The 22286-nt window shown below is 38.3% G+C and overlaps 1 protein-coding gene across 5 annotated transcripts in view; it reads left to right on the top strand.

The window, feature by feature from the left end:
- Positions 1-8750: 8750 nt before the first annotated feature.
- The window catches only part of ATG4C (autophagy related 4C cysteine peptidase), an 83722-nt gene continuing 70186 nt past the window's right edge, over positions 8751-22286 (top strand). Inside the window, exons 1-2 of one of the 5 annotated variants that reach the window (XM_047723762.1) lie at positions 8751-9031; positions 14329-14391. The gene's annotated coding sequence lies outside the window, so the exon portion shown is untranslated. The other 4 variants (XM_047723764.1, XM_047723760.1, XM_047723761.1 and 1 more) reach the window with 4 other exon arrangements.

Below are 22286 nucleotides of genomic sequence, written 5' to 3'. Positions count from 1 at the left end.
ATACAATCTTTAAAAAAAAGTTTAAAAAAAGGAATAGAATTATGAGTCCAGAAATACGCTTAACATTTTTATGGGCCAATGGATTCTCAACAGGAATGCCAACACAATTTAGTGGTGGAGGAATAGTCTTTTCTTTCCTTCTTTAAAAAATTCTTTATTTAGGGGCGCCTGGGTGGCTCAGTGGGTTAAAGCCTATGCCTTCAGCTCAGGTCATGATCTCAGGATCCTGGGATCGAGCCCCACATTGGGCTCTCTGCTCAGCAGGGGGCCTGCTTCTCCCTTCTCTCTGCCTGCCTCTCTGTCTACTTGTGATCTCTCTGTCAAATAAATAAATAAAAATTAAAATTAAAAATTAAAAAAAAAAAAAGATGTGTCTCCAAGGGCAAAGGGAACAAAAATGAAAATGAACTTAAAAAAAATTCTTTAGGGGCGCCTGGGTGGCTCAGTGGGTTAAGCCGCTGCCTTTGGCTCAGGTCATGATCCCAGGTCCTGGGTTCAAGCCCCACATCGGGCTCTCTGCTCAGCAGGGAGCCTGCTTCCTCCTCTCTCTCTGCCTGCCTCTCTGCCTACTTGTGATTTCTCTCTGTCAAATAAATAAATAAAATCTTAAAAAAAAATTCTTTATTTAAATTCAATTTAGTTAACATAGTCTGTATTATTAGTTTCAAGTATAGGAATAGTCTTTTCAACAAATGGTACTAGGACAACTGGAAATCCACATGCAAAAGAATGAAGCTTTACCTCCTATTATATACCAAAAGGAACTCAAATGGATTGAAGTTCTAAATGTAAGACAAACAAACAAAAACAAAAAAAACCTAAATGTACAAGCTAAAACTGTAATGTTCTATCTTCCTACCTTGCCAAAAAATACTTTTATAACAATAAACTGAAAATTTTGTTTAAATTTATGGTTTTATATAACTGAATATCATCCAAATATCAAAGATGATTGAATTTAATTACTATTATTGGACATGTTTGTTCATCCTGTTGATGAGTTGGGAATATTTGATTTAGTAATAAAAAATATATATAACTCATAAATTATTGTATGCTGTATTAGCTTGCTAGGGCTGCCATAATAAAGCACCACAATTTAGCAGTTTAAATAACAAAAATCTCTTGTCTCACACTTCTGGAGGCAGAAGTCTGTGATTGTTTGAGTTGCCAGCTAAACTGGATAGTTTTTTCTTGAAACACCATTTTAACATGAAAGAGTAACTGGCAAAATATGTTTATTCAGACTTGACAGAATGAGACTATGTTACTTCAATAAAAACTACACAATATTTTCTGCTGACAGTAAAATTTGAGATTTTAAGTGAAAATTAGAATGTGGGAGAACTATCTGCCACAGTGAGCTTGTCAGCTTCTAAATACTTAAAGATATTTCTGACTAGAGAAGAGCACAGGTAAAGGCACATTTCCACCTTAGGGTTTTTGTACTGCCTGTTCCCTCCATTTAAATACTCTTCCCTCCTATATGCTTGCCTTTCTCTCTTACTTCCTTAAATTTTCATTCACATGTCACCTTCTAAATAAGGTCTACCTCCAGTGCCATATTTAAAATGATAATCCATCCCTCAGGACTCTTGAGCTTTTCTCCTATCCTCTGTTTTTCTTCCTCTCTTCATCTCCAAAAACTCACCACCATCTAACATTCTACATAATTTACTTATTTTTTCATTTTTTGAAAGTTTATTTATTTTTGTTAGTAATCTCTACACCCAATGTGGGGCTGAAACTCATAACCTCAAGATCAAGAGTCACATGTTCTTCTGACTGAGCCAGTCAGGTGTCCCTATTTTATTTTTTGTTTGCTCTATCTTAACCAACTAAAATGTAAGCTCCTTGAGAAGAAGAACCATTGTGTTTGTTCATGGATATAACCCAAGCTCCTAAAATAGTGCCTAACACAATGTAGGCAATCCATACATATTCAGTATATTACCAAATGTTTGTAATAGTATTTTATGTTAATATATTCATAAAAAGCTAAGATTATACATCAAATTCTTAGAGGTCACTATCTTCATTGTAGTATGTTTCCTTAGTATTTGAATTTTTTTTATCAAAGACTTAGATTATTTTATTTTGAGATTTCATTTATCTATTTTATTTATTTTTTTTTAAAGTTTTTCTTTTTCTTTTTTTTTTAAATTTATTTGACAGAGAGAGATCACAAGCAGACGGAGAGGCAGGCAGAGAGAGAGAGAGAGGGAAGCAGGCTTCCTGCTGAGCAGAGAGCCCGACGTGGGACTCGATCCCAGGACCCTGAGATCATGACCTGAGCCGAAGGCAGCGGCTTAACCCACTGAGCCACCCAGGCGCCCCATTTATCTATTTTAGAGAGAGAGTACGCATCTGTGCACACAAGCAGAGGGAGAGGGAGAGACAAAGAATCTCAAGCAGACTCCATGCTGAGTGTAGAGCTCAATGAGGGGCTCAATATCATGACCTCATGATCATGACCTGCGCCCAAACCAAGAGTCAGATGCTTAACTGACCAGGCCATATAGGCTCTTCAAAGACCTAGGTTATTTTAAAAATCAGAATATATATGTAGAGGGGTGCCTGGGTGGCTCAGTTGATTAAGCGTCTGCTTTTGGCTCAGATCACGATCCCAGGTTCCTGGAGTTGAGCCCCATATCTGGCTCCTTGCTCAGTGGGGGGTCTGCTTCTCTCTCTCTCTCTCTCTCTGCATTTCCTCCTGCTTGTGCTCTCTCTCCCTCCCTCTCTGTCAAAGAAATAAATAAAATATTTTTTAAAAAGAATATATATTTACATAAACATGTACATACATGTATACACATAGATACAAAAGTGCACATATATGTATATTCACACATGCATATCTATGTTCAGCCCAGTGCAAATTATCATCTACCCTGATATGGAATTTATTTTGAGGATTTATTCTTATTCTATGCCACAATAAGACTTTGTCTTTATTAAGTCCTATTCACATTCTGCCTTGTTTTATAATTTATGGTATATATTCTTGTCTCCCTCAAAAGATTTCAAGCTTTTCTAGGGCAAGACAATGTCATGCTCACATAGGCCCCTTGCCAACTGAGTTTTTAGCCTTGCCTCAAAGACCAAACATTTTCAAAACTAGAGTAAATTTACTTTGAAAATGGCATTTGTCATTTAGTGGTACAAATTTGTGAACTTAATAAATAAAACTAAGTACTGGGACTTAATAAACACAATCCTTTCCAGCTTTTGTGTTTCTGTGGAGAAGTAAAAAAGAATAAATATCAAAAGGAGTTCTCTTCTGGCTGCTTTTTACTTTAAGATATATCAGTCTAAGGTTTTTATAACTTTATAACCTACAGCTTTTGTAATATCAAGGTTTACTATTAATACCAACTTATTATTACTCTTAAATGAGCAACACCTTTATATTTATAAAATAAAATAAAGCCACCTGGGTGGCTCAGTTGGTTAGGCTGTTGCCTTCGGCTCGGGTCATGATTCCAGGGCCCTGGGATTGAGTCCTGCTTTGGGCTCCCGGCTCAGTGGAGAGCCTGCGTCTCTCTTTCCCTCTGCCTGCCACTCTGCTTAATTGTGCTATTTCTCTGTCAAATAAATAAATAAAATCTTAAAAAAAAAATACAGGTTGTAAATCATTTGTGAAGTGTAGAAAGCTGTAAGAAAAAAATTATTCAAAATTTCATCATCTAAATACAACTGCTATTGATATTTTAATCTGTATATCTTGATATCTTTTCTTCTAAGTGTAGTTTTTCATTTGTTTAAAAGAGTTGTGATTATTTTACAAACATAATTTTTTATCCAGCTTTTTTCACTTGCCATTAAAACATAAAACACATTTCCATGTTTTTTTTAAAGATTTTATTTATTTATTTGTCAGAGAGAGAGAGAGGAGCGAGAGTGAGCACAAGCAGACAGAGTGGCAGGCAGAGGCAGAGGGAGAAGCAGGCTCCCTGCCGAGCAAGGAGCCCGATGTGGGACTCGATCCCAACACGCCGGGATCAATACCTGAGCCGAAAGCAGCCGCTCAACCAACTGAGCCACCCAGGCGTCCCTCACCTCCTGTTCTTAATGAATGCTGACTTTTGTCTGGATTTGGTCTCTCTGCAACTTTCTTGAACTTCTTTTTTTATTGTTTTTGTCGTTTTGTTCTCATTTATTCATGCACACCAGGTCCAGAGACAAGTTCAGCTCTCTCTCCATTCTGAAAATCCTCTGCTTTTATGTAAAAATCTGTTCCTTGAAGGATTTCGAGACAATTGTATATATCATTCTCTCCCTTACCTCATTCCTGAATTATAAGCTTATATCCCTATCTACGTAGCTCACAATCTTATCCATGCCCAGGGATGGCTGGTGGTTCAGTCGATTGGGCATCTACCTTTGGCTCAGGTCATGATCCCAGGGTCCTGGGATGGCGTCCTGCATTGGCTCCTTGCTCAGTGGGGAGCCTGCTTCTTCCTCTCTGCCTGCTGTTCGCCCTGCTTGTGCTCACGCTCTCTCTCTTTCTCTCTGACAAATAAATAAATAAATAAATCTTCAAAGAAAAAAAAATCTTATCCATGCCCATGTTTTTTTCAATTGTCATCTGAAGTCAGTTACTCCCAAAAGTATATATTGAGCTCAAAGTTTTCTCTTAAGCTTCATATCTAACTGTCTCCTGGATATAGCCATCTGGGAACTCTAAAGCATTTCTTTCTTATTTTTTAAGATTTTATTTTCGGGTGCCCAGGGTGGCTCAGTGGGTTAAAGCCTCTGCCTTCGGCTCGGGTCATGATCCCAGGGTCCTGGGATCGAGCCCCACATCTGGCTCTCTGCTCCGCAGGGAGCCTGCTTCCTCCTCTCTCTCTGCCTGCCTCTCTGCCTACTTGTGATCTCTGTCTGTCAAATAAATAAATAAAAATTAAAAAAAAAGATTTTATTTTCAAGTAATTTCTACAACCATTGTGGGGCTCAAACTCACAGTTCTGAGATCAAGAACCACATGCTTTTCTCACTGAGCCAGCCAGGTGTCCCAACCATTCCTAACTCAACATATGGAAAATTGGAAAAGCAGAAACCTGGGGGTCTTTCTTGATTCCTTCACCCTCCTCATACCTCCTCTTGATTCTATTATCCTAATATCCTAATAACTCTTGATCTCAAGGTTGTGAGTTCAAGCCCCACATTGGGCGTAGAGATTACTTAAAAATAAAATCTTTTTAAAATATCACTATTTACCTCAGATTTCCCATTTTAAAATGTGAATTATGAAAACAGTATCTTAACTCTTCTTTTCAGCCCAAGACATTCTCCATACCACTGCAGGCTAAAATGCAATCTAATTATGCCATTCCCTAAATGGTTCCCTATATAACCAGGTTAAAGTCCAAGATTCTTAACATAGTACACAAGTCCCCTTCAGGAAATAGCCCCAGTCTGTCTTTCCAGCCTTGTATCGTACCACTTCTTCACTCTCATGTTCCAACTGTAATGAATTTATGAGTTATTCTCCATTGGTTCAGCCACCTTCTTCTGCAGTTGGTTAATTATTCTTTTCATTAAAGTTATCTCAGGACTTTCTACTCTAAGGTCTCTCAATTTGAGAATAAGTGACATGCTTTATTCTCTTAATACCTTGTCCATACCTCTATCATAATGTTTATTACATTGTATTGTGGGACCATAATTTTCTTATCTGAAGTCTCTTCATATTTCCAGGATTTAGCACAGTGCTGGGTATTTGGTAGACATAGGTTGTGACTAGATCGTGTGTGCCATTTCAAGACTAAGGTTTACCTTGCTGCACTTGCTGAATGTGGCTATGTAATGAAAAGGAGGAGGGAATAATATTGCATTTAGGAGGGAAGCTGAACCCACTGAACTTGCTTTCAAAATTATGAGGATTCTGTAGCTAGTCTGAGGTACAGAGGGCAGTGGAGAAATAGAAAGAGATTGAATATGCAGGAGAGGTGATAGAAATAAGGTCACGTGGAAAGGAGGAAAGATTTTAAGATTTCCTTAAAATAGGGGTGCCTGGGTGGCTCAGTCGTTAAGCATCTGCCTTTGGCTCAGGTCGTGATTCCAGGGTCCTGGGATTGAGTCCCACATCCAGCTTTTTGCTCAGCAGGGAGCCTACTTTTCCCTCTCTCTCTGCCTGCTGCTCCCCCTGCTTGTGCTCTCTCTCTCTCTCTCTGTCAAATAAATAAACACATAAAATAGCTTATATTAAAACTACATAGTATGAATAAGAAGGGAGTTTCAGGGCCTCAGACATCACTCTGAACTCCCACAAACACTTATGGAGAGGGAGTTACTCTGAACAAAGTGCTGTGTGAGAGCTGAGAGGGACACACATATTTAAGATGTGGTTCCCGCTTCTTAGAAGTTATATTAGCTAGTATAGTGTTCCAATTAACCAAATGCATAAGTGATTGTTAGTAGGCAATGTTACACATATTTTACTTTCTGTTTTCCATTCTAATAAAGCTCTCTTATCTTCTTTTCATCACCCTTTTGAATCTTTCCTAACTATCAAAACTATCTGTGCTTCAGACATAGACGGTAGCAGCTAAGCAAAGTGCTTTGTCCCTAGCAGCACTAATTGTGTATTTGTTGAACTAAATTGAGTATCTTGTCCGGTTTTAACTCTCTTGTGCTTGGCAATTGGCTGAATTGGAGAGTCAAAGACACATTTAAAAATGAGGAGAGAATATTGCTGAGTATTGCAGTTGCCAAGAATCTCCTTTCAAAACCTGAAAAGTCTGTTACATAAATTATATACTCTTAACTCTCTTCCACTTTCATTTACACAATTGATCATTGAAACTACTTTAGAGGGGCGCCTGGGTGGCTCAGTGGGTTAAGCCGCTGCCTTCGGCTCAGGTCATGATCTCAGGGTCCTGGGATCGAGTCCCACATCGGGCTCTCTGCTCAGCAAGAAGCCTGCTTCCCTCTCTCTCTCTCTCTGCCTGCCTCTCCGTCTACTTGTGATCTCTCTCTGTCAAATAAATAAATAAAATCTTAAAAAAAAACTACTTTAGAATATGCATATCAATTATTTAGCATATTTTAAAAGCTTCCTTAATAACATCTTTAATAAGTGGATGCAATTATTTATTTATTTACTGCAAACAGTTATGAATAACAGATGACCTAATTATAGTTTATCATTACCTCTAACCATTCCAACGGAAAGGTTTCTCTCACTGTATTCATATTGTTGCTGCATGAGTATGGAAAGCAGCAGCTTGTTTTCTGTGATCATAGATTTTAAATATTTACTCGCTAGTGCTGCATAATTTAGCACACTGTAGTTGGAAAGCAGTTTGTATGGTAGTGGATGCTTTGTCAGTGTTACAGAATACAGTTTCCCTCTGTGACTTCTATGTGAGGTTGTAAAAATGGAAAGTATTCTACTTCGTTTTTCTAACCAATTAAAATCTGTTTAGCTGTAAATCCATAGAAAACTAATGTTTATGATATATTTCAATTTTATTTTGTAGAATTACTATGTAATTTAAGAATTCAAGCATTGTTTTTCATGGGCCACTAGTGCACACTATCAAAAATAAAATATATTCATTCTTGGTAATGTAAATCTTTTTTTTTTTTAAAGATCTTATTTATGTATTTGACAGAAAGAGACAGCTACAGAGGGAACAGTCAGGGGTGAGGGAGACACAGGCTTCCAACTGAGCGGGGAGCCCGTTGTGGTGCTCTATTCCAGAACCCTGGAATCAAGACCTGAGCAGAAAGCAGATGCTTAACGACTGAGCCACCCAGGCGCCCTGGTAATGTAAATCTTTATGAAACTAACAAAAAGGAATCCAGACAGCTTGTTTGATTCATGGTATCTGTCCTAAGAAATCAAAACAAAGTTCTGTATTTTAAAATATGGAACCACAGGCTATTTAATGAGGCAAGAAAAGTTATTTTGTTTTGTTCACTCTAATAAATGTTACATTTATGATCTTGCCATATTCTTTGTGTGATTGGTTATTGGTTGCCTTACCACATAATAGAAAATAAATAGTTCCAATTACCTGTTTTTGTAAGAATGAAAATAATCCAAACTATTAGCACGTTAAAAAAGTGAAAAACATTTTTAAAGTTTAACTTTGAACTTTCAACTCGGCATTCTGAACGACTTCCTTTGCCATGTGGGTACACAGTCCGGCAGTACAGATTGTTAATTTTTCACTTCCAGCTCTTACTATAATTTCTCATGCAGTTCAGGATCATGTCTGGTAGTCCTTGCTCCAACACAGTCCTTCAGTACTGCAAAACGATCTAGGATTACACTTTGCAATAATTTATTATCATACCCCTTATGAATGTGGATAAAAATTTCCATTTCATAAAAAGGCTTTATACTGTCCTGGGTTTCAATCCTTGAAAATAACGGGAATATAAAAAGTGCACACGTTCCTTAATATTTTGTAAGTATTTACCTACAGTCTCAACTACAGCTTGGCTTAGGGAACCTTCACAACAAGACAGTAAGGAATAGCGGCATTTTTATCAAAGTGGGTCTACATTAGCCCAAGGAATTTAGTGACTCCTCTGAAAGCACCTCTCTGCAGAGGAGCGAGAAGAAGGGGGCGCAGTGCATACTGGGTCTTGTAGTTCCGGCGCAAAGGAGAGGGCATAGTGTTGCGTAGCACTCTGGGAGTTGAAGTCCACTTGTCCAGTGGGAGCTCAAAGAAGGCATAATGTGAATTGTCCGTCAGAGACACCAGATACAGATTGATGCTTTCCCTTGGCTCTGCGCTTGCCGTATTGGTGACCTAAGGGCTGGGGTGGCGAAGAGTGGGGAAAAAGAATGAGGTGGCGCACGGGTCTGTGGGCTGCAGATATTGCTACAACAAATCAAAAGGCTTTCGTGCCCCGGAAGTGGCTGACCTACTCGGTTCGAAGGGGAGGCCTTTCCTCTTAACTACGGTGGCCGGGGGAGCTCGGGTCCCTGTGGCAGCGGCGCTGAGGTCGGAGCGTTTGCGTGTGTACTGGCTGCTTTTGGGGCGGCTTCTGCTAGAGCTGGAACATTTCCCGGGTTGGTGGCTCCTGCACATTTTTTACACTTTTCCAGTTCTGTTTCGGTGAGGGGCGCTTTGAGCCTGGCGGAGTCAGGAGAAGGTTGGGACTTAGTGTTTCTGTTCCCCAAATGACCGGATTTTGGGGGGACCCTGCCCTCTCTGAAGATCCTGTGGCTAACCGTTTAGGCTCTCTCTTGAGAATTTTGGCACCTCCCTCATCTACCTTCTAGGGTAATTTGTCTTCTGATCCCCCGTTCTTCCTGGGCTCCAAAGGCTAACCGTAAGCCTTCCTGTGGGCAGCTGTTTCCCTCTCCTTGTGGCTTTTCTTGGTGGTTCGAGATACGACCTCTTGTCCCCTAAGCTTTCGCAGCTGTTTAACTTTTTCCCATTAAAAAAAAAAAAAAAAAAAAAGAAGAAGAAGAAGAAGAAGAAGAAAAGAAAAGAAAATCAAAACAAAAAACTAGATTCTCAAGATGTCAATCTTCTCATTCCTAAAACATTTCCTCCTTTTTGGCCTTTGTTACTGCTGCGGACCTTAACACAGTCGCCTGAGTATCTTAATATCTTTCCGTCCATACACTAACGTTCACTCACTTTACTGGGTTCTCACTCATCCTCAACGCTTCCACCTCCATCCACATCTAAGGGCTTCATAGGTTGAAGTTCGAATACATTCTTAGGATGACTGGTGAATCTGAGAGACGACAATGGTCAACTCGGCATGCTTCTGCTTAGAGAGTTTATATTTCTTAAGATTTCTTTGGCTTGCATTTTTGTTTTGTGTTGATTATTTTCCCACAAGGGGTTGGCTGCTAGCTTATAGTTAGAGGAGAATACCTTGTCCTACGGTTCTTTGTATCTGAGTTACTTAGGTGGGATATTCCCCACTCTATTCGTAGTCGGAACATGTGTCCCCTGTGGAATTTGCAATGATTTTGTGTCGGTTAAGAGCAGATAGACACAAGGGAATGCTCTTTCCTTATTGCTTGCTTGTGATTTGTAATTAGATTATGAGTCATTGAAAGTACCCAGAGGGATTGGAAAAGCTTTGAAAGGAAAGTCTATGTATGTTCCAATTTACAAATTAATAAAGCTTCTTTCCTGAACAAGGAAGAGTTTCTAATTGGTACAATAATCTCATGCTATATTGATTTATCAGTTCATTCTCTGTAAAATTTTGGGGACGATTTAAAGTTAAAAAGTAGCCAATATAAGGAATTATATAATGTAGTTAAAAAAAAAGTTTTAAAACCATTTAACTAATGCTCTTTTTCTGTAAAATGGAATGCAAATATGTTGAAAATTTTATTTGTTGTAATTGTGTATTTTTTAAAAAATTTTATTTATTTATTTGAGAGGGAGAGAAAGAGAGAGATAGCAAGAGAGAGCACAAGCAGAGGGGAGAAGGGAAAGGCAGGCATTGTGATAGATCCCAGGACCAACTGGGTCACGACCTGAGCCTAAGGGAGACCCTTAACTGACTGAGCCACCCAGGCGCCCCTATGGTGTATTGTTATATATTTTGATAAATCTGGTAAAACTACATTGCATACTATTCACTAGTATTTTGTAGACAGAAATTTTTTTACTTGCTGGCTTTTTTTTTTTTTTTTAAAGATTTTATTTATTTATTTGACAGAGAGAAATCACAAGTAAGCAGAGAGGCAGGCAGAGAGAGAGGAGGAAGCAGGCTCCCTGCTGAGCAGAAAGCCCGATGTGGGGCTCGAACCCAGGACCTGGGATCATGACCCGAGCCGAAAGCAGTGGCTTAACCCACTGAGCCACCCAGGCGCCCCACTTGCTGGCTTTTTGGGGACTGTGTGACTCAAATAAGTTTGCAGCTTTTCTTTTATTCTGATTATTGCTCTATGGAAATCCTAATAGTAAAACTTCATTCTTCCGTAAGCATCAAATATAATCTATACATGTCAATAAAATGTAAATTTTTTTAAAAGATTTTATTCATTTTTTGACAGAGAGAGAGATCACAAGTAGGCAGAGAGGCAGGCAGAGAGAGAGAGGGAAGCAGGCTTTCCACCGAGCAGGGAGCCTGATGAGGGGCTCAATCCTAGGACCCTGAGACCATGACCTGAGTCGAAGGCAGGGGGGTTAACCCACTGAGCCACCCAGGTGCCCCAGTAAAATATAAATATTAATACCTGTACCCTGTCAAATTGGACTTATTCCTAATTAGTCAGAAATGGTTTCAGTCATGCTTATGATTTGGAGCTAAATATATATTTCAGATTTAATTCACTCATAGAATTCTTTTTTTTTTTTTTAAAGATTTTATTTATTTATTTGAGAGAGAGACAGTGAGAGAGAGCATGAGCGAGGAGAAGGTCAGAGGGAGAAGCAGACTCCCCATGGAGCTGGGAGCCCAATGTGGGACTCGATCCCGGGACTCCGGGATCATGACCTGAGCTGAAGGCAGTCGTCCAACCAACTGAGCCACCCAGGCATCCCCACTCATAGAATTCTTGACAGGATAGATGATAAGAGGCTAGATATTACACAAACTTTTTATATTTTTCCTGAGATTTTATTCATTTTGTAAGCATTTATTGAGTATGTCTTGCTACTTAACTATTTTAAGAAAAATCATCAGAATATTTATTGAGAGCATCCTCTTGTCCTCAGCTCTGTACTAGATGCTGTGAAAGCATTATTGCGTTTATTCAGTATAACAACTCAGTGAGATGGTGAGCATTATTTACATTTAGCAGATCAAGAAACTGAAGATCAAACAGTTTAAGTCATCCAGTTCATTTTGACTCTTCCCACTATACCACAGCTGCAAAGATGTGTTCTCTACCCTGGAATCTATAGAGAACATTAACTCAATAAGTATTTTTTGAAGTAGCTGTTATTTGGTACATGATATAGGTTATCTGTTGCTGGAGATATAACAGTGAACAAAAGAGACAAAAGTCCCTGCTCTTGGGAAGCTTACAGTATAGCAGAATGTATGGGATGTAAACCTTGCCTTCAAGAAGCAGCAAGTACAACCAATATGCTGTATTAGATTTTATGTGTTTTAGAATGTTAAAGTTGAAAAGAGAAATTAACTAGGAAAGATTTAATGAAGAAGATGAGATTTAATCTAGAACTAAAGTAGTGACTAGGTTTGGTAGGTGGAAATGGGAGGAAAGTGATTCTAGCTTGAGGCATAAAAAGAAGAAAATTCTGAATTTTGGGGGCAAGAAAAGAAAGGGAGGGACAGGTAACTGGACTGCTTGTATCTTCAGTTCCTTGTACACACAAGTGCTCAGTGTTGGTTGAATTTGAAACAAATATTTAAATGAATGAAGCTATGACAGGAGTTCAGATATGAAGTAATGAGGAATTAGATAGATCTAGTATTATAGTGGGACTGGGAGAAAGGAATGGATTTGATAGCTGTTGGTGAAAGAACCACTAGGTTCTGTTAATTATTGAATGTTGGGAGTAGAACGGTGGCCAAAGGAGAAAGGGAGGCTAGATTACCAGGTTTGAACTGAGTGGACCAGGTGTGTTGTTGATTTACTTATTTAATCAAATAATGAGATTTAAAAAAAACATTCCAAGATGCATCTTTGTTTTGTGAACCACTATGGAAGAAAAAAATATTGCCAATTTAACAAAGATCATCAACTATAAGATGTATTTATTTTCAGAGTTAAAATGTAAATGTATGATCTAGAAATGATGAAATAAAGTACTCCATGGGGCGCCTGGGTGGCTCAGTGGGTTAAGCCGCTGCCTTCGGCTCAGGTCGTGATCTCAGGGTCCTGGGATCGAGTCCCGCGTCCGGCTCTCTGCTCGGCAGGGAGCCTGCTTCCCTCTCTCTCTCTCTCTCTGCCTGCCTCTCCATCTAGTTGTGATCTCTCTCTGTCAAATAAATAAATAAAATCTTAAAAAAAAATAAAGTACTCCTTATGGTTGGTGGACCTTATAACCAATTTTTTTTTTCTCTTTATAAATAAACTTGCAGTCTTTGACATCAATTCAATCATTTAGCATTTACTTATTAACTGGGCACTCTCCTAGGTCACAATGATGAAATGGTGAGTAAATACAGTTTCTACCCTCATAGAACATACTGTATAACTGGAGAGGCAGACATAAATCAAATGTTCAAAGAAATTTAAAGTTTTGGTTATTTTAAGTGCTATAAGAAAGGACTTGATGTTCTACAGAGGAAAAACTATTTATAAGAGGGATAGCAGGGTAGATAGGGAGAGGTCAGATGAAAGATGATATCTTGGGCAAGATGGTGATGAAGATAAAGTGGGTGGATTAGAGATATTTAGGAGGTGGAAGTGGGTGATAGACCGGATGTGAGGAATGAGGGAGAGGAAGGTGGTGCCACTGCTAGCTTTTTGGCTTATGTAACTGGATGGATAGTATTACAGTGCACTGAGAGAACACTGTAAGATGACCAGGTTTGGGGAACATGGTTTGTTTGTTAATTTTTTTTTATGGTGGCATCAATTTTCAAGGTTGATTTCTTATTTTTTTTCTTTTATGTCATTGTTTGAATTAAGTATACTTGAGGAATGTTGTACCTGAAATACATTTTTTTCAGGTTTTTTCTTTTTTAAGATTTTATTTATATTCATTTGAGAGAGAGAGAGAGAGCACAGAGAGGCAGAGGGAGGGGAAGAAGCAGATTCCCTGCTGAGCTGGGAACGTGACAGGGGCTCCATCCTAGGATCTAGAGATCATGACCTGAGCCAAAGGCAAACGCTCAATCATCTGAGCCACCCAGGCTCCCTCCCCTGCCTTTTTTTTCCTTGAGTGAGCAGGGATAATGTTCTAGATGAAAGCATTTGGAAATATGTTGGTATTTGTTTTGAATTTATATGTAACATATTCAGTCATACATATGAATAGGTATATGATCTTTATTTTCACATGCGATTATGGGCAATAAATTGGGCATCTGGTGGGGCGCCTGGGAGGCTCAGTGGGTTAAGCCGCTGCCTTCGGCTCAGGTCACAATCTCAGGGTCCTGGGATCGAGTCCTGCATCGGGCTCTCTGCTCGGCAGGGAGCCTGCTTCCCTCTCTCTCTCTCTCTCTCTCTTTCTCTGCCTGCCTCTCTGTCTACTTGTGACCTCTCTCTGTCAAATAAATAAATAAAATCTTAAAAAAAAAAAATTGGGCATCTGGTTAAATTCTAACTTCTTTCAATTAGTGTTTATGTAAATTTAAATGTGTATTAGGGAAGAAAGAAATGCTCTTGATTTTTCCTTGAAATGTCTCCTTTGTGTAAATTTTGATAGATATTGAATTAATGCAATCAGTTTATTTTCTAAATTTTATGTTTCATAGTAAAGCAGAAGAATGTGTAGAGCAGAGAGCATGGCCTCTGGAGTCAGACTGCCTAGATTCAAGGTGTGTTTTGCTATTTATTAGCAGTATGACCTTGTAGAAGTTATTTAGTCTTTCCAAGCCTTTTTTCCCCTTTAATCTATAAAATGAAGGTAATAATAGTATCTACATTATAGAGTTGGTGTAAGGATTAAATGAGATGATACATGGGCCTAGGTTAACAAAATTCCTGGTACAAAGTTTGTGTTTTTTTTTTTTTTAAAGATTTTATTTATTTATTTGACAGAGAGAGATCACAGTAGGCAGAGAGGCAGGCAGAGAGAGGAGGAAGCAGGTTTCCTGCCGAGCAGAGAGCCCTATGCGGGGCTTGATCCCAGGACCCCGGGATCATGACCTGAGCTGAAGGCAGAGGCTTAACCCACTGAGCCACCCAGGCGCCCCTGAGAGTTTGTGTTTATTATTGTTATAGATATGTGGCCTGAAATTGTCTGTATGTCTGTGATGACATTTTAATTATAGAAATCCTTCTAAACTAAAAGATCTCAAGTGGAGAAAAAATTTCCTTGGTTAATCATATTTGAATTTGGAGTAAATATTATGTAAGATAGTTTTGCTGATTCATAATTGTCATGAGTTAACACATGTCCTCTTTTAAGCATTTTCATCAGAGATTGTGTTTAGTCTACAGCTGTAATAGGAAACTAATGGTGGGTTAGTTTGTAATTACGTATTATTTGTTAGTATTATTACTTTTATTTTTAGCCAACCTTTTCTGAACTTCACACTTGCTTTTAGTGCTTATGGATAGGATAAAAAAGTAGTTAGACTTAATAATATCTGATCAGCTGCTTGAAAGTCAATTTAATTTCCACACTAGTTTTTTCTTTTGAAAGTTTCAAACCTAGGGCCCCTCGGTGGCTCAGTCAGTTAAACGTCTACCTTCAGTTTAGGTCATGAACCCAGTATCCTGGGATTGAGTCCTGCCCTGGGCTCCCTGCTCAGCGGGGAGCCTGCGTCTCCTTCTGTCCCTCTGTCCCTCCCCCCCAACTTGTGTGCACATTCTCTCTCTCTCTCTCAAAAAAAAAAAAAAATCTTAAACAAAGTTTCAAGCCTATTAAAAAACTGAAGGAATAGTATAACAAATACCTGTATATCTTTTACTTAGATTCAGTAGTTGTTAACATTATATCTCACTTGCTTTTGCTCTCTCTAAATACACACACATGGCATGCTTTCTTTTTCTTGCTGAACCACTGGGAACTAAGGTGGAGTCATCCTGACACTTCACTCTTAAGTTCTTCATCATATATCTCTTAAGAACCAGGACATTCACCTACTTGGCTATAATGCTATGTGCACACCCAAGTAATTTAACAGTGATTGACAATACTATCTGATGTATAGGCCATATTAAAAAATATGAATTTGCTCAGATGTTTATCAGTAATGTCCCTTATAGCTTTAAAAAAATACTTTAAAAATACTTATAATTTGGGCACCTGGGTGTCTCAGTCAGTTAAGCATCTGACTCTTGGTTTCTGCTCAGGTCATGATCTCAGGGTCCTGGGATTGAGCCCCACATTGGGCTCTGTGTTCAGTGTAGGGTCTGCTTGTCCCTCTCCTTCTGCTCCCTCCTACCCCCTGTTTGCACTCTCTCTCAAATAAATCTTTAAAAAAAATAATTCCAATAAGAGATTATGAATTTTCTTAGTTGTGTCTGTTTTTGTTCATCTAGAGCAATTCCCATCTTTTCTTTTTCCTCCTTCCTTTTTTGTTTTTCTTGGTCTTTCAAGACTGACAATTTTGAAGAGTCCAGGCCATTTTGTTTTGTAGAGTGCCTCACAAAATGAATTTGTCTGATTGTTTCTCCATAATTTCAGGTTAAATATTTTTTTTTCCATGACTGTTAAGTAGGAGATATTGTAAACTTTCCATTTCACCACTTCGGGAAGAATATAATGGCAGTTTGTCCCATTATTGGTAATGTTAAGATCAGTCACTTAGGTTAGCCAGATTTCTACATCCTAATGTTATCTTTTCCCTTTTGAACTTAATAGTTAATCTGTGGGGGTAATACTTTCAACAGTGTTTTTTTTTTTTTTCCCTATCCTTGGTTTTAGTAGCCATGGATCATCCTTACCTCAATCAGTCATTGCACTGGTGGTTGCCAGATAGTGATTTTCCAGTTCTCTCAATCCTGCATGTTTGCTGGCTATCTTCTCTGAAGAAGAGCTATTCCTCCTCTTTTATTTTATTTTAGTGTCACTATGTACCCAAGGATTCTTTAAAAAAAAAAAAAATTACCGGCTGTAAATCTATTGCCATTCTTCTTTTTATAAAAGATTTATTTATTTACTTATTTATCACAGAGAAAGCACAAGTAGAGGGAGTGGCAGGCAGAGGGAGAGGAAGAAGCAGGCTCCCTGTGGAGCAAGGAACCCGATGCAGGGCTCAATCCCCTGGGATCATGACCAGGCTGAAAGCCGATGCTTAACCAACTGAGCCACACAGGCGCTCCTTCTTTTTCTTCTTTTTTTTTTTTTTTTGAAGTAGGCTCCACACCCTGTATGGGACTTGAACTCATGACCCTGAGATCAAGAGTTTCATGCTCCACTGACTGAGCCAGCCAGGTGCCCCACGATTCTTCTTCTTCTTCTTTTTTTTTTTTTAAAGATTTATTTATTTATTTGACAGACAGAGATCACAAGTAGGCAGAGAGGCAGGCAGAGAAAGGAAGGGAAGCAGGCTCCCGGCTGAGCAGAAAGCCTGATGGGGGCTCAATCCCAGGACCCTGAGAACATGACCCGAGCCGAAGGTAGATGCTTTAACCCACAGAGCCACCCAGGCGCCTCACCATTATTCTTTTGATGATTAAAATATCTTAAATTTGATTAGTCAAGTTCAAGCCAGTTTCTTTGGCCTTTGCCAAAGGAACTGGCGTTCACATTGGTATCTGGGCACATTCTTATTTTTTTTGTACAATAAGAAGTTCCAGGCTCACCTTGTAAATTCCTTGCTTGAGACCTGGATTAGTCATTTTTACCATGGAGTCCTTGTTCAGTTTAGTGGGAAATGGTACTCAGAAACAAGATTTGGGCATTGAACTCATTGCTACTGGAGTACATTGCTTTTAGGATACACACATGCACACACACACATACTTCTAAGATACCTTAATTCATACTCAGAACCACAGAATTCATCTTCACCTTCTGGCAGTTCATATTTTATCTCCCTTTTCCTACAGGGAATTCTGATTCAAAATCATATCAGTATATTTACTCATCTAATCTCTCCTATAAAACACTTAAGATAGTTTTGGTATTACTATTCTGGTACTCTCTCCAACAACAGATTTACCAATTAAAGATTTCTTTGCCATTTTATGTCCTTAGACTATATCCCACTAAAGACCTAGAGTCAAATTATGTGTTCAAAGTTATTTATATTATACTTTCTGTGTGATTTTGTTATCAGCTTAAAATATAAAGTTCCTACTAAACTACATTTTAATAGACTCTGTAAAATAAGTTATCCGGTAAAATGACTAAAGTACCCATAGTAATTTAAACCTTTATCATAATATGTATATTGCTATAGGGAACTCTATAACAGTTATATCAGGTAGAAAATATGCATTTTTAAAATCTTTGTAAAGCTTTAAACCCTTAGCTTTATTTTCAAATTGATATACTATTGTTTAAAATTAGAAATGGGAAAATGACATCAAACAATTCCATTTGTAAGCCAAAACAATTGTGTTTGTGAACATTTTAAACAATGCTCTTTTGACCAGTGATACAATTCAAGCATTAATCTTTAACAATAGACATAATTGTTGAGGGTACTTTAACTCCTTCCTAAGAAATATGCCTAGTGTTAGCCTTATTTACACCCAGAATAGTAAGATTTATATTGTTTGTGTGTCCTTGGTCTTTGTATTTGAAGAATCCCAGTTGTGACTGTGTGTGATATTTTTCTTGTGTGAATATTCTCAATGGAAAGGGGAAAAATATTTTCCAGTAATTTTAACATTTTATATTTCTACTGTGGGACATAACCATATTACAACTGAAGTTCTGGTTAATTATAAACATCTTGCATTTTAGAATGTAAATTTAATGGGGACGGGAACTGGGTCTCATGGCTCATTTTATCTCCCATAGTGCCTTACAAAAGTAGCCACTCAAGTACTTGATGAATGAATAAATGTGATGCTTTGTGTTTAAATGAAGTATAATTCCTAGTCTCAATAATATGGATGCACCTTTTTGTAGCAGAAGTAACTAATGGAATGGGACTTGAAAAAGATCCTGTCCATATTTACTTGTTAAACAAACCTCAAAATCACTATGTCATACTGAATTGATGTTGTTAGTTCTACCATCTCAGCTTGCTGTTTATATCTCATTTTTTATATCTCATTTCTTATCCCTTTATCTGTACCCTGATTGAGGCCTCATTTCCACTCATTTGGCAGTCTTCTAATTGAAGGAATTGAGAATATTTAATGTGGAGAAGAGATGGTGCAGCGGGAGTGGGGAAGATATTGGAGGTCTTTATTTTTTTCCTTTTTTTTTTTTTTAAAGATTTCATTCATTCCTTTGAGAGAGAGACGCACTTGAGAGAGAGAGCATGAGTGGGAGGGAAGGGGCAGAGGGAGAGGGAGAAGCAGACACTCCCCGCTGAGTGGGGAGACCAATGCAGGACTCAGTCTCAGGATCCTGGGATCATGACCCCAGCCGAAGGTAGATGCTTAACCAACAGAGCCACTCAGGCGCCCCTGGAGGTCTTTAAATACCTGATGAGTTATCGAATGCAAGGCAGATTAGTTTCAGAAGGCCCAACCAGGAACAGTTGGTGGAAATTTTAAGGACACAGATTTTTGGTTCCATGTTTTTTAAGCAACTGAAGTTGTTTAAAATTAGGTGGAATAATGTAGTGATGTGGATACTCTAGAACAGTGATGTTAGTGAAGAAAAATAGTTTAAAATCGTATCAGGCTTTTAAACTTAAACAGCTGTATTTTTAGCTCAGTACAGAGCTCATTAAGTACTGAACTTCCTGTTTTGGAGGCGTTCACTCAGAGGCTTGGTCAGTGCACTTGGCTAGGACATTGTAAAGGAGATCTTGCTATTATACGGGTGGTTGAACCCAATTAATAATTAGTGAGTGAGGGACGCCTGGGTGGCTCAGTTGGTTAAGCAGCTGCCTTCGGCTCAGGTCATGATCCCAGTGTCCTGGGATCGAGTCCCACATCGGGCTCCTTGCTCATCAGGGAGCCTGCTTCTCCCTCTGCCTCTGCCTGCCATTCTGTCTGCCTTTGCTCGCTCTCTCTCCCTCTCTCTCTCTCTGACAAATAAATAAAATATTAAAAAAAAAAATTAGTGAGTGAATTTGAACCAGATAGCAGATTAGATTCCTGGGGATGGGAGTGATATATTTTTTAATCTTTTAAATTTACACATTTTCTTTCACTGCTTTCTTTCACTGTTCATAGGAGAGTTTAGGGATAGATTGGAGTGTATTATATGGGAAAATGGTTAAAACCTGTTATTAATACTACTACTTACTGGCTAACTAGATACTTTGTAAATTCCCTTTCAATCCTGAGATTCTGACATTCTTCAGTTCTTGTAGAGGTTAGGCTAATTTTGTTTAATGATTAAATAATTTGACCCTGTATGCTTCTTCTTGTGCAGACTGTATGTTTCACCACTTGCAAAGTTGCTTTGGAAGCTCCAAACATTCATAGTTATGTTGGACCAGTCAGAGATTACCTGACATAATTAAAATTTATTTCTCAAGCTAGAGTAAATATTATATGCTTCTTAGAGATAAGATCAGGGAGATCAAGGAATGCTTAAAACAACCTAGATATCATTAATACCTCTCACTATAATTTTAAGTAAGTGACTGAAGTCACTTAAACTCTTTATATCCCATTTAGATGGTTATGATGACAACTTTATAATCTGTGAATGTGTAGTACTCCCTGCTGCACAAATGGAGGTTTTTTGTTTGTTTGTTTGCTTTAAGATTTTATTTATTTTGACATAGAGAGGGCACAAGCAGGAGGAGTGGGAGAGGGAGAGGGAGAAGCAGGCTCCCCGCTGAGGAGGGAGCTCCATGAGGGGCTCAATCCCAGACTCTGGTATCATGACCTGAGCTGAAGGCAGATGCTTAACTGACTGACCCACCCAAGCACCCCTCTAATGGAGGTTTTGATTGTAGGACCTTGATACAAGTCACATGTGAAGGTAAATGAATGCTCAGTACTTAGTTTCTTTTTTTATTTAAGAGAATAAAGCATAAGTAGTACATATTGAGTTATCATTGTAAAGATGCTGTGTATTGATTTAGTGGTTTTTTTTTTTTTTAAAGATTTTATTTATTTATTTGACAGAGAGAAATCACAAGTAAGCAGAGAGGCAGGCAGAGAGAGAGGAGGAAGCAGGCTCCCTGCTGAGCAGAAAGCCCGATGTGGGGCTCAAACCCAGGACCTGGGATCATGACCTGAGCTGAAGGCAGCGGCTCAACCCACTGAGCCACCCAGGCGCCCCTGATTTAGTGTTTTTAACTGGAGGGTGTATTCCTGAGGAGTTTTAAGAATGTTTAGAAGCTATATTCTTGAAGCAAAACTATCTCATTAGTCCCTTATTAATCTTTTTGCTATAAGCTCTTTTATCCCTCTTTAAAAAGTCAGTTTCTGAATATGTGAGTCCTGCCCTTACTATGTTGCTGTTCCTTTGCTCAACTTTTTAACTCTTACTGCCATGTACTTTGCCTAACCCATAGCTCTGAAAGAGGACAATTCAAATAAATATTACCAGCATTCTCCCTTTCTTCATATTTGTGACTTTTTAAAAGAGATAAACATGCTGGGTTTACAAACAACATTTTTAGACAACACGTTCAGTGTATGAAGATGGAAGACTGGCAAATGTAGGAAAGGAGGGAAAAAGAAATGGATACAGTAATTGATGTTTCTGCAGACAAAGAATTGAGATGGAGAGAAATAAGAGAGCTGAGATGACAGACCAACATATTGAGAGACATTCAAGGTCAGACAAGGGATTAATATTTGTTACTAAAAATGCAAGCGGGTAGAAAAGGTTACAGTAGATGAAAACTTAGAATGGACCTCACAGTTCATTTTATTTGATGGTATAGCTAAAAGCACATAAAAATTTTAAAATCAATACCTATATTTCATCTTGCTGCAGAATACCATTTGGGGAAGATGCTCAAGCATACGCAAATCCTGTAAAGTCTGCAGTGTTTTTGTCGGGTGTACTATGTGACTGAGATATATTCTGTAGAGTCAGTCCCTAAAGTTCTGTCAGGAGCTTTTTCTTGGCTTTAAATTCTCAGTGGATAAAATATTCTTCTACCTATTGCCATAAGGGAGAGGCTGATTACCTTCATCTGTCCTTCAAGGACATTGATTTGAGTACCCTTTACATTTATCAGTTTATAATTTATTGACTGTCTTAGTGCATGGTTATGGTTAGAAAAGGGACTCTCTAAAAATGACATCTGGGTCTTAATCAATGATTTTCATATCAAATGTAGCTCTGCTTTCCAAAAGAACTCTGCTCAATGTTCACTCTGCTTTTCACATCATTAAAATAGTAAAATTTAGGAATAAACCTCATCTGGTAGCTTTATGTTTATTAAGATAAAATACAATAGAGATTTCTCCTCTTTATTGCTATTTTTTAATTAAAATGGATTTGTCAGAAGGCAAGCAGTGAACAGAAATATGGGAATGATGGATGGTAAGATTTATTGTAGTATCATTAATAAAGAAAGTCTACTTGAAAAAGTTACTAATTTCTCTAAGGTTTAGGAAATAACCATAAATCCCTTCTTTAAAAAAAAAAAAAAGAAAAAACCATATTCCCCCCCCCCCCCCCCCCCCTTTTTTAACCATAAATCCCTTCTTAAAAGTGTTT

The sequence above is a fragment of the Lutra lutra genome, chromosome 4 (assembly GCF_902655055.1).
Source record: "Lutra lutra chromosome 4, mLutLut1.2, whole genome shotgun sequence".
NCBI lineage: Eukaryota > Metazoa > Chordata > Mammalia > Carnivora > Mustelidae > Lutra > Lutra lutra.
The sequence above is the reverse complement of the archived record's forward strand: the minus strand, read 5'-3'. Positions and strand labels throughout refer to the sequence as shown.